Source organism: Phyllostomus discolor, chromosome 3 (genome assembly GCF_004126475.2).
Source record: "Phyllostomus discolor isolate MPI-MPIP mPhyDis1 chromosome 3, mPhyDis1.pri.v3, whole genome shotgun sequence".
NCBI lineage: Eukaryota > Metazoa > Chordata > Mammalia > Chiroptera > Phyllostomidae > Phyllostomus > Phyllostomus discolor.
In genome coordinates this window covers 42,245,455-42,258,952 of record NC_040905.2, presented here as the reverse complement: position 1 = coordinate 42,258,952, position 13,498 = coordinate 42,245,455, and the positions used below count along the sequence as shown (strand labels likewise).

Sequence of the window (13,498 nt, the reverse complement as noted above, 5' to 3'; positions counted from 1 at the left end):
CGAGTGGCACATGTAGTTATTAAGATTTAAAGCATTTTGACCTTCAGATCATGAAATTCCCAGAGCTTGGGGCAGAGGGATGGAGATGAAGGGACAAAGGGGAAAAAAGGAGAAGGGTAAGAGGATTCTTATCAATGTCATCAGCTGTTAAAAGGCATTATTTTATGGAGCACCATCCACCTGAAAGCCTCAGAGCCCTTTGTGGGATCATACTATCAATCCTCACACCATCCCCTCTAGGAGATCAGAGGCAAATGGCAATGAAGATGAAATGTGAAAGAAAAGGTGCTGAAGATGGGGATATCAGTTGGTTGCTGAAGGTCACCCAGGAAGTTTCTACACCATGAGTTTGGGGCTAGGTGTGTCAACCCCTGTTAGCATGCTCCAAGGGCTCACATGGCCTTGGCCTGGGCTGTGTAAAGAAAGGATGAAGGCCACCACCTTGCTTTGGGATCCTTTGAGGGTAAAGGGAGGGCACTAGAAAAGAACACACACAGAAATTCATTGAGGGTAGAAGTCAGAGCAAGGCTCTTGGGCTGGGCCAAATGATAGCTTTACTTGCTGTCATTTACCAGTTTAATTACAAAGTTGTTTGTTTGGATGTGGCTGCCATTTGAGGGCCACACAAAGCAACTGAGAGCATAAATGTGTACACTGTTTAGAAAAATCAGTGGGAAAAAATTCCACATGGTGGGCAAGGGAAGGGAATATCATAATGTCTCTTCTAATCCCTCCCCCAGCACTTACTCCCCACCCAATGAATCTCATTAGTTGGTGTATAAGGGGGAAATTGTAATTTAGTCATGGTTGAATGTATCCCATTTCCTTTCAGTATTTAGAGACCTTTTTTCCCCATAATTATGCTTTTGTGATGAGAGAGGTATAGGGATTCTCTGGGGTTTGGGAATATCTTTGCTTTATCCTGAAAGCACCTGTTTATTCCCTCTGTGCAGTGGTTTCTAATCCTGCTGAGGATGGAGAGATACAAAATAGGCTTCTAATTTCATGGTTGAAGTGAGAAGAGATAATATCGGCTCACTTCCCTGCATAAAAATTTTTTCTAATACAAATCTAGAAGTTTGCCTTTGTGACTGCAGCATGGTCAGGAGGATGAGCATGTATATGTGTGTGTACATAGTTTTCATTCACATATATTTATAAATACATCATGAGAAGAAATTCTTTTCATAAATAACCCAAGCATGAGGCAGGTTGCTCTATGTTATCAATATGAGTGGCCAAGGTGATTTCTTTTAAGCATTTTTAACACCTCTTGAGATAGAATCATGGCAAGTGTCAGGTGTAGCAGCCCTTCATGGGAAGCAATATTTTAGGCACCCTGGGGAGTGCATCTCTCAAGATGATCGTCCCTGCACAGGCTCTGCACACTGATCACTGGCTGCTGTGTAATCTGAAAGTAGCCGAGAAAGGAGAGGGTTAAGGAAAATAAATGGGGTCCAATGTGAACATCTCTCCCTTTTTTCAGCTTTTTAGAAGATAAATGTTTCAGATTTCAATCTGTGGTTCCCAGCAGTTCTTTGGGAACACTGCAGTAGGCCCGCAAAAATCGCTACTGCTGAGCCAACCCGAGATAATGCGTCTCAGCAGGGATGACATAATGTGCTAAAAGAAGACGATGATGTAATGCCCATCTCAGAAATCAGAGCCAATTTCCGTTACAAAGCCCCAGAGTGTAGCAGGAGGTAATGAGCTAGCATAAATTGTGCTGCACGGAAAACTTCTAGGTCTGATGTTCCCGATCTGCATGTTTAAAGGCAAAAAAAAAAAAAAAAAGAAAGAAAGAAATAAAATAGAATTCCTAGATCTGCTGGGCTCAAGGGCATCTGCTCAGCGAGAAGCTCTGCCCTCTTCCAATTTGGACAGAATGGTGCCCCAGGCTGCCCTGATCACCTTGGTCCATGTAGAGGGCTGGTTGTCTGGGTCTGTAAGCCGCAGCAAGGTGGTGATGTAATGTTTAATGCTAAATTTGTTTCTGCTGATAATGTTCAAGACGTGGGTGTGGTGTTTGAAGGAGATTTGCCTTCCCTGGAGTGTGGGGGTAACTAGGCCGGAAATGCCTAGGAGAAAGTCGGGGGTAAGGCGTACTGAAGAAAGTCAGATTCACCTTGAACGCTTTATTACATGCAACCTGCTCTGGCTTGGAGAAGTATGTGTGTGGGCACCTGAAGCTCCCAGATAACCACCCTCAGCAGCCACCCCTTAATTACTGATGCATTCTGGCCTCCAGGTATAGCCTCCCTGGCAACCAGAGTCCAGCTTTTTGTCGTGTTTCATATAAATGTTGAAAGCAGCCATAAATTCATCTAAGCAATGATCTAGGATCTCAAAGAAAAAGGAAAGAAAAGCACGATTTTTGATTGAAAAAGCGGTCCTCCCACCCCCACTACAATTTTCTATTTTAGTTTATTCTTTCCTTCATTTTATTTTTAATTGCTCTGAGTGTTTGCATGAGGAACACATTTCTATTTTATTTGCCTTCTACGGTTTCTGTTACTTATTCCTCACAGGGGACTTGACTCTGTAACCCTCTCTGCACACCACCAACTCCCTCTGGATGGAACGGCAGTGGTTTTATGTCACTTCTTGCTGCAGATTGGGCCTTCAGCGCCACAGGCCTGGGTGGTGACAGCATTGGCAGAGAACTGCTGGCTTCACAAACTGAATGCTGTGTCTTTAAATAGGGAATGAACATCGGGAACAGATGAATTTTTTCTGGTATAAGAAAATGAGAGAAATAAAACAGAAAACATGACATATAGGCTAAGGAAGAATTGCTTCTATGACATGCAAACTGAAGTGGGCATTGCTTTCTAGACCTTTCTGGGAAGTGCTACCAAGTCTTTTAAGTGTATTCTTACCTGCTTAAAGGACAGTCGCCATCACAGCCACTGGTGGTCATTTGCAGACTAAACACAAGTCAGATATTAATACTATTAATTATAATTTTTATCTAGTATTTTTTAATGTACAGCAGATGCTATCCTAAATTCCTCGCATTAATTGTTTCATTTAATCCTTACCAGAAGCTGCCCTATGAGGTGGGTACTTCTATTATCACATCCGTTTTACAGAGGAGAAAACGTGGGCTCAGGAGTTTTAAATAACTCACTAGGTTCACAGCTAGTACATGGCCCAGCTGGTGTTGGCACCCTCTTATCCTAGCACTCTGCAGTCCACATGCCTAACCACTCGGGAGCACTCATGAGCAAATGACACCAGGTTTAGGTAGAGATGGTTCCTGTCTCCAGGTGAGGTATTCCATAGAGCAGGTGGATTCCTTATATTAATATTTGCCAAAGAAGGAAAGATTATTGCCTTTTATTTTTGTATCTGTATCACTGGGCCCAGTGCTGGGCATATATACCAAGTGTTTCTTAAATGTTTGCTAAATGGGAGGGGGCAGGCAGGCAGAAGGTTGAGTGCAGAAGGAATAAAACCCAAATCAGACAGGGAGCTCTCCTGAGGATGACACGGAGTCAGGCTGCTTCTAGTTTGTCAGGGAAGAGTCGGAAGGAGATGGTTAACAATATGTCTGCATTAACATCTAAATGAGACAAAAGGGCTATTATTATTTGTTCTCAAACCTTTAGCATCTGACTAGGTGACTGAGGTGCTCAGTGAATAAATAGTGGAGAAATACTATGTGCACATTTCATTCTTTATTATTAGAACACAAAGGCAAGTTCTTACCCATTCAAAAATGTCAGTTTTTAAAAGGAAGCTCTGATATAAAAATGAATTAGGACACATAGGAAGGACACGGTAAAGCAGAATTGTTGATTTGGATAGTTTGCAATAGATCATCTCCCTTATATTCAACAGCCCTCTGCAGACCCACCACTATATAGTAGTTGCTCTATCTATACACTAGAAGAGAGATGGAGACCGCCTGTGTTCTTCTTTAGTCTGAGATAGGTGATAGCCATTGTTTGTCTGTTTATTCAGGTCTTCCTAAACCATAAAAAAACCATAAAAGCAACAATAAAATTTAAAAATATCACCAATATTTTCAACCTCCATCAAGCAAAATTATTCAATCAACTAACAAACAGTGGGCAATGGTGAGACCATCTCTGTGGTAGGCTCAAAATCTCATGCTTTCAAGTATTTACTTGATGGGATAGAATTTTGTTTTCATCACACATAGTCTAGGAGATGCTTCTTTGGCCTTTCTACCAAATTATTCCTGCCCTTCCACCCTTTCTGTATCCTAAGGCCTAGTGCACTTGCTTCCTTTTCATTGTCTCTGTGAGTATGCACATTTAGATCATCGTAAAAGAGCTAATCCATTTTTGTATCTAATATCTTTCACTCCAATTCACTGTGGCCCAATTAATCTGCCCAAAGGCCAGCCCTCTGAAAAATTTGCAGTGGTTGCCCATCACCTAGGGAATTTAGACTAAGCTTTCTAGTTCGTCCTTTTAAATACTCTGCAATTTGGCTTCCAACACACTTTTCTAGCTGTGCATCTCCATTTATCTGTACTTTATCCAAACTGGTCCACTTGCTATTTCCCAAACAAATCTTTTATTTTTGTACCTTTGTGCCATTTTCTCTTTTTCTCTCTTTTCCTCCCTCCCTCCCTCCCTCCCTCCTCCTTCCCTCCCTCCCTCCCTCCCTCAGGAATCCCACTCCTCAGTGTGCTCTACTGTTTAAAGACTTAATCTTTTCTATCCTTGAAGTCCCAGCTCAAGATGCCATCTCTTGATGAAGATTTCTTGGTTCCTGACACCTGGAAATGACATAGTCCATTTCTGGACTTCCTTAATATTCAGGTTGAGTCTCTCTGAGGGCACCTATCTGTGTCTTCCCCGTGTTATAATTGTTAGTGTGAGATGTCACAGTCTTAGAATTCTGCTACCAAGAAGAATATTTTTCTTGTCTATCTTATTAAACTGTAAAATTCTGGAGGCAAGACTATGTCTCCTTCATATTCATGTTCTTTGAGTGTGCAGCAGAGTTCTTAGCACATGGCAGATGTTCAGTAGATGACTGTCAAATGAATAAAATTAGCATTTAAAATCCACAGTTGCAATATTAACCATTGAGGCCCAAAGCCAGAAAAATGGGCCTCACTTAGGTATACTTGTCTCTGCCTCTGTTTTGTCCCTTGGATATGGGTGACCAAGGATTTCCACTGAGACTTGCTGATATCTGGGTTATTGGAGGAGGCCAAAAGGAACATAAATATAATTTAGAAGAAAAAAGTGACAACAAGGGGATGACAGGAAGCTACTCACTAACTGACTCTTTTTTATTTCACTGTTTTACCCTTTACTTTTTTCTTCTGTATCCCTTTGTCTTTCTCCTGTTCTCTACAGTTTTTACCCATGGTGAAGACTATAAAAAAAAGTTATATTTTCCCATTACCACTTGGTCCCTCCTCCTCCAGCTCATGGTGAAGACTATTGATAAAGTTTAGAGAAACAGTATTAGATTTCTTGCTCTATGAAAAATTTCTGGTTCTGCCAAATTATTATGTCCAGTGAGGATATTTAGGTCTTATTTTCCCATTCCATAAAATGAAAGGATGGTAATGGATTAGCCCCGAGTTCCCTTATAGAATCTCTGAATTTGTTGAAATTTAGTAAGAGATGGCACTAAAGACATTTTCCCTTCACTCAGGCTATTGAGTTCTTGAGTAGAACATTGACATTTTCTTTGCTTTATATAGCTTATGGAGCATATATAGAGCAGAAGCACACATTGCATCCGATACAAATCCATCCATGGTAAACCTTGAGAGGGTGGAAAGGATTTGAGTTGATTGATACAGAATCTTGTAGGGTTGAAGGAATTCCTTTTAATGAATAATAAAGTAATGAAATTACCCTGTAAAATCTAGCAAAGTAGAGAAAAGGGTGAATGTTACTGTGGTGAGGCTTATATGAATCAGAGGGATAGTTAAATGTCATAGTGCCTTTTCTGGAAGCTTATATAGGCATATGTATCTCTGAATCCAAGAAAAGAGAGACTTTTCTTGTCCTTGATCAAGTACCTGCTAAAAGACCAGTCAGCTTCATCTCTGAATAGCTCTGATATAGATCTACCTCTGATATGCTTAAAGAATTTCACTGCCTGAAGATCACAGCCTCAGCCCTTCCAGGTTGACTTGAACCATCTACTTCTTGCCTAGATCAAAATAACTATGAGCCAAGCCGAAGGATAAGACAGTGTGAATGGATCAGTAGAAAAGTTAGTGACGTGATGAGGATCATCAAGATGTTTTCTTCCGCTGATGGTGCCCAAGGTCTCCAGCCCATGTTGGGTAAATAGGAGGGGAGAAGAGACCTCCCAGGGGATATAGGTGGATTGTGAGCAGTTCCCCCTGACTACCTACTGACATCCTCCTTCCAGGAATGAACTCAGTAACTGACTTCAAAGGGAGCTCAGCCCACACCTGCCATTGACCACAGTCTTGTCACCAACACCTTATGCTTAAGTGAATCAAAAGCTTCCGACAGGTCTAAAATTAGCCCGGCTAAACATATCATTAAGGAGCTATGGAGGAGTGTGAATGACCTTTCTTCAGCCCTGCCCTCCCAGATCCAGTCAGCTGTGGGGCTCACCGGAGTGCTAAATCAGGCTTTTAGGTGCTTGAAATAAATGACCCTTTAGATTGATTTTTTTATTGCCTGAAGGTACATATTTTTAGAAAGTTTGGAAGCATTCTGTTCATCTATTTTGAATCATTTGAGTATAAAAAATGTGGCATTTTTCACACTTTGGGATATTCAAGTCCCCTTTTCCTTTTTTTAACGTCTCTAATATATTTTTTAAACCTTTCAAATTAGTTTATTTAAAGGCCAAATTTGATTTTTTCACAGTTTCTGAGGTAGGAATGTAACTTTACCAGCTTTGAGGGAAAAGAAAACCATGGTAGTTCATCATACAGAAGTTATAAATACGTGTGAATACTATTTTAAGCATTATATTTCTGGTCGGGATTTAAATACACGTGGCAAAGGCAGGGTCTGTGTTTCTACTCCTTTATACAAACCTTAATGGTAAATTAAAGGAAAAGATTTATTCTCTTTATCCTTGCTACTCAAGGACACCTTTATCCTCTATTTCTTTCCTAGTTGCTGGCATATAAGACCCAGGGGAAGAAAATGAGGATGACGTGGTGCCATTTTTGAGCTCTCGCTTGATGTGAGCCAGCCTGTTTCAATTTCTTTACTTTCCAACCCAATTATTTTGAAATTCATTTCTCTTCTCACTAAGCCACTGTGTCCCTATGTATATTTTCAAGAATACCAGGTCTGTAGGATGTTAATAGATGTCAACTGGAAAAGAGTTTTGAGTTAAACAGATTTCTTTAGTGCTGGGTTTCTTTCTTAGAATCCCTAGTATGTGATGTGAATCACCAAGGAGGGACTATAGTACCATGTGGTATTTGTCACGTTGCATCCCCCCAGATGAACTAACTCACTATGTCTCTCTCAGTAGCTAGAAGCCTGGTGTTTTCAGGAGCACAGCCTGGGAAGTAATAGAGGATGATGTTCTCAATTTAAAATTACATCTCTTTTGATGTTGAGCAGGCAGTCAGCTCCTTTTCCTGAGCAGTGATCATCTAGGGTGGCTACTGGTATGTCCCAGCTCTCACACCACTGGGTGGTGACCCTAGAGAGTCACCTGTCATCTTTAAGCCTTCCTTCCTATCTGTGTAAAATGAGGAGGGTGGGCCAGATGGTCCTTTGGACCATTAGAGTGCCTGCAAGGTGGACAGTCATGGGGCCTCAGCCCCAGTCCCTCAACCGCAGCTAGTTAAACTGGGGGTGGGATAATGTTATCTGTTCAGGTTTCAGTGATATAATTTTGGCTTATTATCTTTCAGATCTTGCCAAACTGTCGTTAGTGGCCAGAGAATTAATCTAAGAAAATTTAGGCTAAAGGAATTCCTTTAACAGAGGGCAGGCATCTGAACATAGGAGCTTGGCTAGAAAGTGGATCCTCAGCCAGGATTTTAATTCGGGTCTCACAACACAGTGAAGGTCATTTTCATGATTTTTAATTAAAGTGTGTCTATGTTAATGCTGTAATTATAAACAGGCTCTGTCAAGTCAAAGAACATTTGCCCTTCAATCATTGTCTTCAAGGCACTGACTGCTATTTTTGACAAGTGAAAAATGTCTTTAGTTTGGAAGTCTACTAAAAAAAGATGTAGCTTTTATAGCTAAGTGATCATACTCTTTCTGGTTCTTCCATCTCAAACTCAGAGCCTGCTACAAACATCTGAAGAGCCCTGGACTGGAAGTAAAGCCCATGTGCTATTTAAAGACACTGGACTCAACCCCACTGGGCTCCAGTGTCCTGATCTGTGAAGTGAGATCCTGATTATATAGTCTCTGGGAGGCACACCTCCAGAGGCTTCTCTGTCCTCCTGGTCAAAATGTACCTACACCATGGGCCTGCCTTCAGCTTCCTAAGCTGAGTCCACAAAGATGCTGCAGTAGGTTAAGTGTTCATGGCTGAGAGCCTCATTGCTCTCTTAGGAAGAGTCCTAGGTCTTGTTCTCTTTACAGCAGTATGCTCTTGCATACTCACCACCATAGTTTGAGGAAACACATTACTCCTGATGCAAACATCATATTCTGAATGTGGTAATAGTGTTTTGGAGGCATGGCATATTTTGGAGCCATCTTCATTCATGCTTCCAAGGCAGCTTCCTTTTTCCCAAGTCTGTCCATCCTTAATAACAGTGCAGAGAAGCAAGGGCAAAGCCTCATTATTTAAACTCTCACCCCACGTTGTCTCCAACAAGCAGCACAAGATCAGAGTGGTGAATTGTGGGGAAGATCCTCTTTCCCAGTAGAAATCATTGTGTGGTTGTTCTGAATTCACAATTCGTCCTTCAGGTCTGTAAAGGCAGGTTTTTCTCTAACTGTGCTTGCCACAGTCCTCTCCAAATTCCTCCAGTGTGGACCTGGCTGTCTTTGGGTCTCCCAGCCACAACTTGTTGGAATAGGAATAGGCACCTGATCCCAGAAGAATCAGCCTGTAGGCTGGGCTGATTAGTGATATTTCTCTCTTAAGAATTTGAACTGGGAAACTTAGATTAACCATGCTTGAAATTATAGAGACAAACCTGTCAACACTGGGCTAGCCTACCCCCCCCCCCCCCCCCCCCCCGTGCCATAAGCAGCAGAGGCTGGGTAGCTACTGCTCTGTTATAAGACACGTGTTCCTCTCCAGCCCACCCCCAACCTGTCCTCATGCATATTATCTGCCTAAGGATCAACTTGCCCTCCCCCCATACATTACAGTTTACTCTTTATCTTAAAGCTTCATCTCAATTATGCCTTTGCCTAACCTTCCTATAATTGAAATTCTTACAGGATGACATACCTGTTGGTCTCTTTCCCATCTACATGGAGGCTTGTCTGATTTTCTATTAGTACATGATGGGGGAACAACTGGGTGGATTTGCATCCTATTTGGAGAGTACACTCATATGGCCTGGCTTAAATGATAAGCTGTGTGGCAGTTATGAAATTCTGCTTTTCATGGGGATGGGTGGGGATAGCTCAAAGAGGGACCTTTTTTCCCCCATAGACCTTTTCCAAAACACCTGAAGAGGTCAATGTGCAATTAAGTTACTTTTGGGCAATTGGCTCTAGCTGTATTGAATGATATAATTTGATGTAGAGGTTGGGGTAGTTTGGGAACTACAGGAGACTTAGGTCTTTAAGGGTTTCTCTCAGAAGAGTCAGGAGTGTGGTATGGACCAGCTCTACCCGCACTTTTGCAAGGTTGGTTTGGTTTTTCTGTTGAAAATAGTTGAATCACTTTAGGATTAAAGCCAGGTTGATGAGGAAATTTAAGTGAGAGAGAAGAAGTGGTTTTCTGGCTTTAGTCTCTAAGAAACTAGGACCTTTCGAAGGAAAAGAGTAGTGAGGCTGATTTCCTGATGAAGGGAACCAGCAGGAAATGAGAGAAGGCTCCTGAGAGAAGGCTCCTGAGAGAAGGCTTCTGCAGAGCAACACAGGGAGGGAGATCAAACCATGTGGGATTGAGATGGAGGCTTAGGGGTGGCACGGTGTTGTTTCAGGGACCAAAAGTGTCAACTGCATGGCTAAGTGTCCTGGCCACAGTGTCACATTAGGGATCTGGATCATGTTTGGGTTCAGCACTTTTTTTTCCTACCATGTTTCTCAGAAACTGTGGAAAGCAAATGCTCAGGCATATGGGCTGCTGTCAATGGTAACGTATGTATGGTATATTTTTTTCTAAATTCCTGGAAACTGTATTACCACAAGGCAGGATATAAAATAACCCCTCCCTTGTTTTAGATTGTTAAGTGGATTTTAAAAGATGATGGTGATATTTTCAAGAAATCAGAACTTGGGGGGAAATCTCGTTGGCCTATCTGTGGTAATTTCAATGATATTTCACAACTTTTCAGTTGGTGTGGAACACCATTCAGTCCTGCAGTGAGCAGGATGGTGTTTTAAATACCGATATTTGCATAATTCATGAACTAAAGGGAAGCTGAAATTGTTAGAAGACACCTTATTAAAATCCATTTAGTTTGTATGAGCAATTAAAATGCTATGGACCCTCTTTTGTTTGTTATTAAGAATAGTGGAAATAAAAATAACATTTTACATAAGGAGACAGTATGACTTTATATACTAATAATACTCCTCCAAATCACATAAGGTAGGCGTTAATGACGTCTGTGTTTCACTGATGAAGACACTGACTTGCTCTAAACCACACTGCTGACTGTGGAGTGAGGATTCAAGCCCAAATCTCTCCCTGCTGTATGTCATATAATCCCATACCCAGTCCTGTGTTTTCTCTTTATAGTTTATTCTTGGTGAAGAATTAACCTGGAACAAAATCAAAACAAAACAAGTTAAGTATCCAAAAGGAAATGTGCATTGGCCGACTCTTACACTCACCTCGCATCCTCTTGTCCCACATTTTATTCAACTATTGCCATGGAAACCAGCCACACCTGTCTCTGTGCTGCCAGGATTTTCTGACTTGGCAGTGTGGTGTACCTGCAGGAACCCACTAGATCATTCTCATACTTGCACAAATCTGGAACTGAGAATGAACACCCATGGGCAATCCTTCAGGAATGAAGAGTGTGGTAGCTAGTCAATAAATGCATCCTTCCTGGATTCTTCTTCCTACATAGCTCTGCAATGTATTTTGCATTAAGTTTTCCTTCTTTCTAGTTTCACTCTTTTCCGCTCCCAAGTGTTTCCTGGATTTGTCTCTGCAAATTAATGACCTATATGCAAGCTTTTAACTCAGGCTCTGTTTTCTGGGGGAAACACAAGCTAAGACAAAATGTTTTTTCTGCCAACAGCAGCTTCAAGACCACTCACAAATTATAGTGGGTTTTTGTTGTTTCTGTCACTTAGTATTCACTCTTTCTTCTTATGATAGCCATTGCTTGAATTTTTCTCAGTCAGTGTGGCTTTGGTTTACTTGATTTCACCTCCGGATTCCACAGTCCAGGCCACAGTCTAGGATCAAGGGTGAACATGTGACCTAATCAGATGTTCTGAGCCTTTTGCTGGGAATAGGACTCTAGCTCCCATGTGCTGGGCTGGGTCCCTGAGAGGCTGAGAGGTCTGTTCTGCCAGTGCCGTCATGTGGGTCTTGAGACTGGGGAAGGCAGGACGAATTGGAGGAAAAAAGCTGTATCCTGATCATATTATATTTGAGTCCTGAATCCATCTATGCACCAAGTCAGATATACCACTGAACTTTTAGTTTGTATAAGTTCATATTGCCTTTTGGCCAAGCTGCTCACTTGTGATGAAAGTATTTCAACCATCCTCCAGATTTTTAGGCTCTGTAGGTGAGGCCTCTTCCTGGGCTAGTGGACATCAGGACACATCTCAGTTCCTATCACACAAGTCTCCTCCCAACAACAGGTTTATGGAAACTTTCATGGGGAGATAGATTTTTCTTTCCCATTGCCATCTATCCAATTAGATGGAAATGTTCTGCATGAAATAATTTGTGGCACAGTTTCAGTCTTCCCTCCTTAGGACAGCAGATTCCCAATATCTTTGCTAATGAGATCATGGAAGCTGTAGCTAATACAGAATAATTCCCGCCTTGATGAAAGAAGTGGGTTAGCTGTGTAGTGATGGCTTTGGTGTGACTCACTGCTTCTGGATCCCCTAATGTCCTCTTTCGCTTTCTAGAATTGCTATTCTGGGGGAATGCTCTGTGCTGGGTGATATTCCGAGTCAACACTGGGACAGTGTGCTCACAGGCATTGCTGGTGGTGGTTTAGATAACCCAGGTTCTATCTTCTGCCATACTTTGCACCTCAGAGTTCATCTTCTTATTTTTATTTCTGCTTATTTTGCTTTTCCAAACCCATGGCCTTCTTCCCTAATCTAAATCAGAGGTTTCTGCAAATCTGTATCTTCTGAGGAAAGATAATTCAGTTTTAAAGGAGTTTTACCAGAAATATATTTTTCTTTTCATTGCCCTCCATTTCTACTTTTTAAAAAATTTACTTTTACTAGTACATATTATTAGTTAAGCTATAATTCAGGATCCCAGGGTGGGATGTACCCAGGTCCCCCTTCATGTCCCTGGGAGAAGGATGGCAGACAGAGGACAAAGAGGGTACAGCCAGTTCAGATCTTCCCAGGCAACATGCCTTCTGCCAGGAGGTCATCCCAGGCTGACACCTGGGATATGGGACAGAGGGACTTGTACACATGCTAGTGCCATTTGCATGAGGAGACATCACCCCCTTTAGCAGTCATTGCCTTTTCTCACAGTGGTGGAATTCCAGGCAGGTCTGCCTGTAGTTCCTGGTCTGGTTCCAGGTGGGAAAGTGGCTATCAAAAGGGGCAGTCTTGAAGTTCTTGATTTTGGTCTTGATGTCTTTGGCCATGCTCTGACTCCTAAAAACATCCCTGAAGCCACTCACTGCTCACTGTGACCCTCAGCAAAGATGCTTCTGTCTTCTCTATCTCTACTTCTGATTGTAGTTGCCAGTGCATTTATAACCTGCTTGAGGGTGTGATGCAGCTAAAGGTTTCCTAAGCAGGAGGAGTAAGAGTTTCATATGAATCTGTAGATGGCTGAGGCTACTGAACTTCTCAGAAGGAACTGCCTCAATCCCTAGAGTTTGCTTTCTAAACTGCCTCCCACTCCACATCAAGGTGTCTCTGCCTCCTTTAAGGATCAGTAACTCAATAAGCTCATCTCATCTATTAACCATTCTCAAGACTTTTCTCCATAGGCTGAGCAATTTTGTAGTATTCTTAGGTCTCTGAGATGTAGAAAGCTTGAGAAGAGGTGCCCAGAGTCACTCTGGGACAGATATAAGAGCCTAGGGCAGGCTTGCAGACAGGTGTCCTGAACTGAAAGGATATACCAGACTAAAAAGAAAGGTTTTGTTCATCATAGCACACTCCCTGAACAAAGCCTTTTTTTCCTGGGAATTAGATCTACCAGAATCCATCTCATCATGTTCTCACTGTTGGTT

General features: G+C 41.9%; 1 pseudogene; it reads right to left on the bottom strand.

Annotated features, from left to right (window-relative positions):
• Positions 1-12,541: 12,541 nt before the first annotated feature.
• On the bottom strand, positions 12,542-12,901 carry LOC114511832 (annotated as a pseudogene).
• Positions 12,902-13,498: the final 597 nt, after the last annotated feature.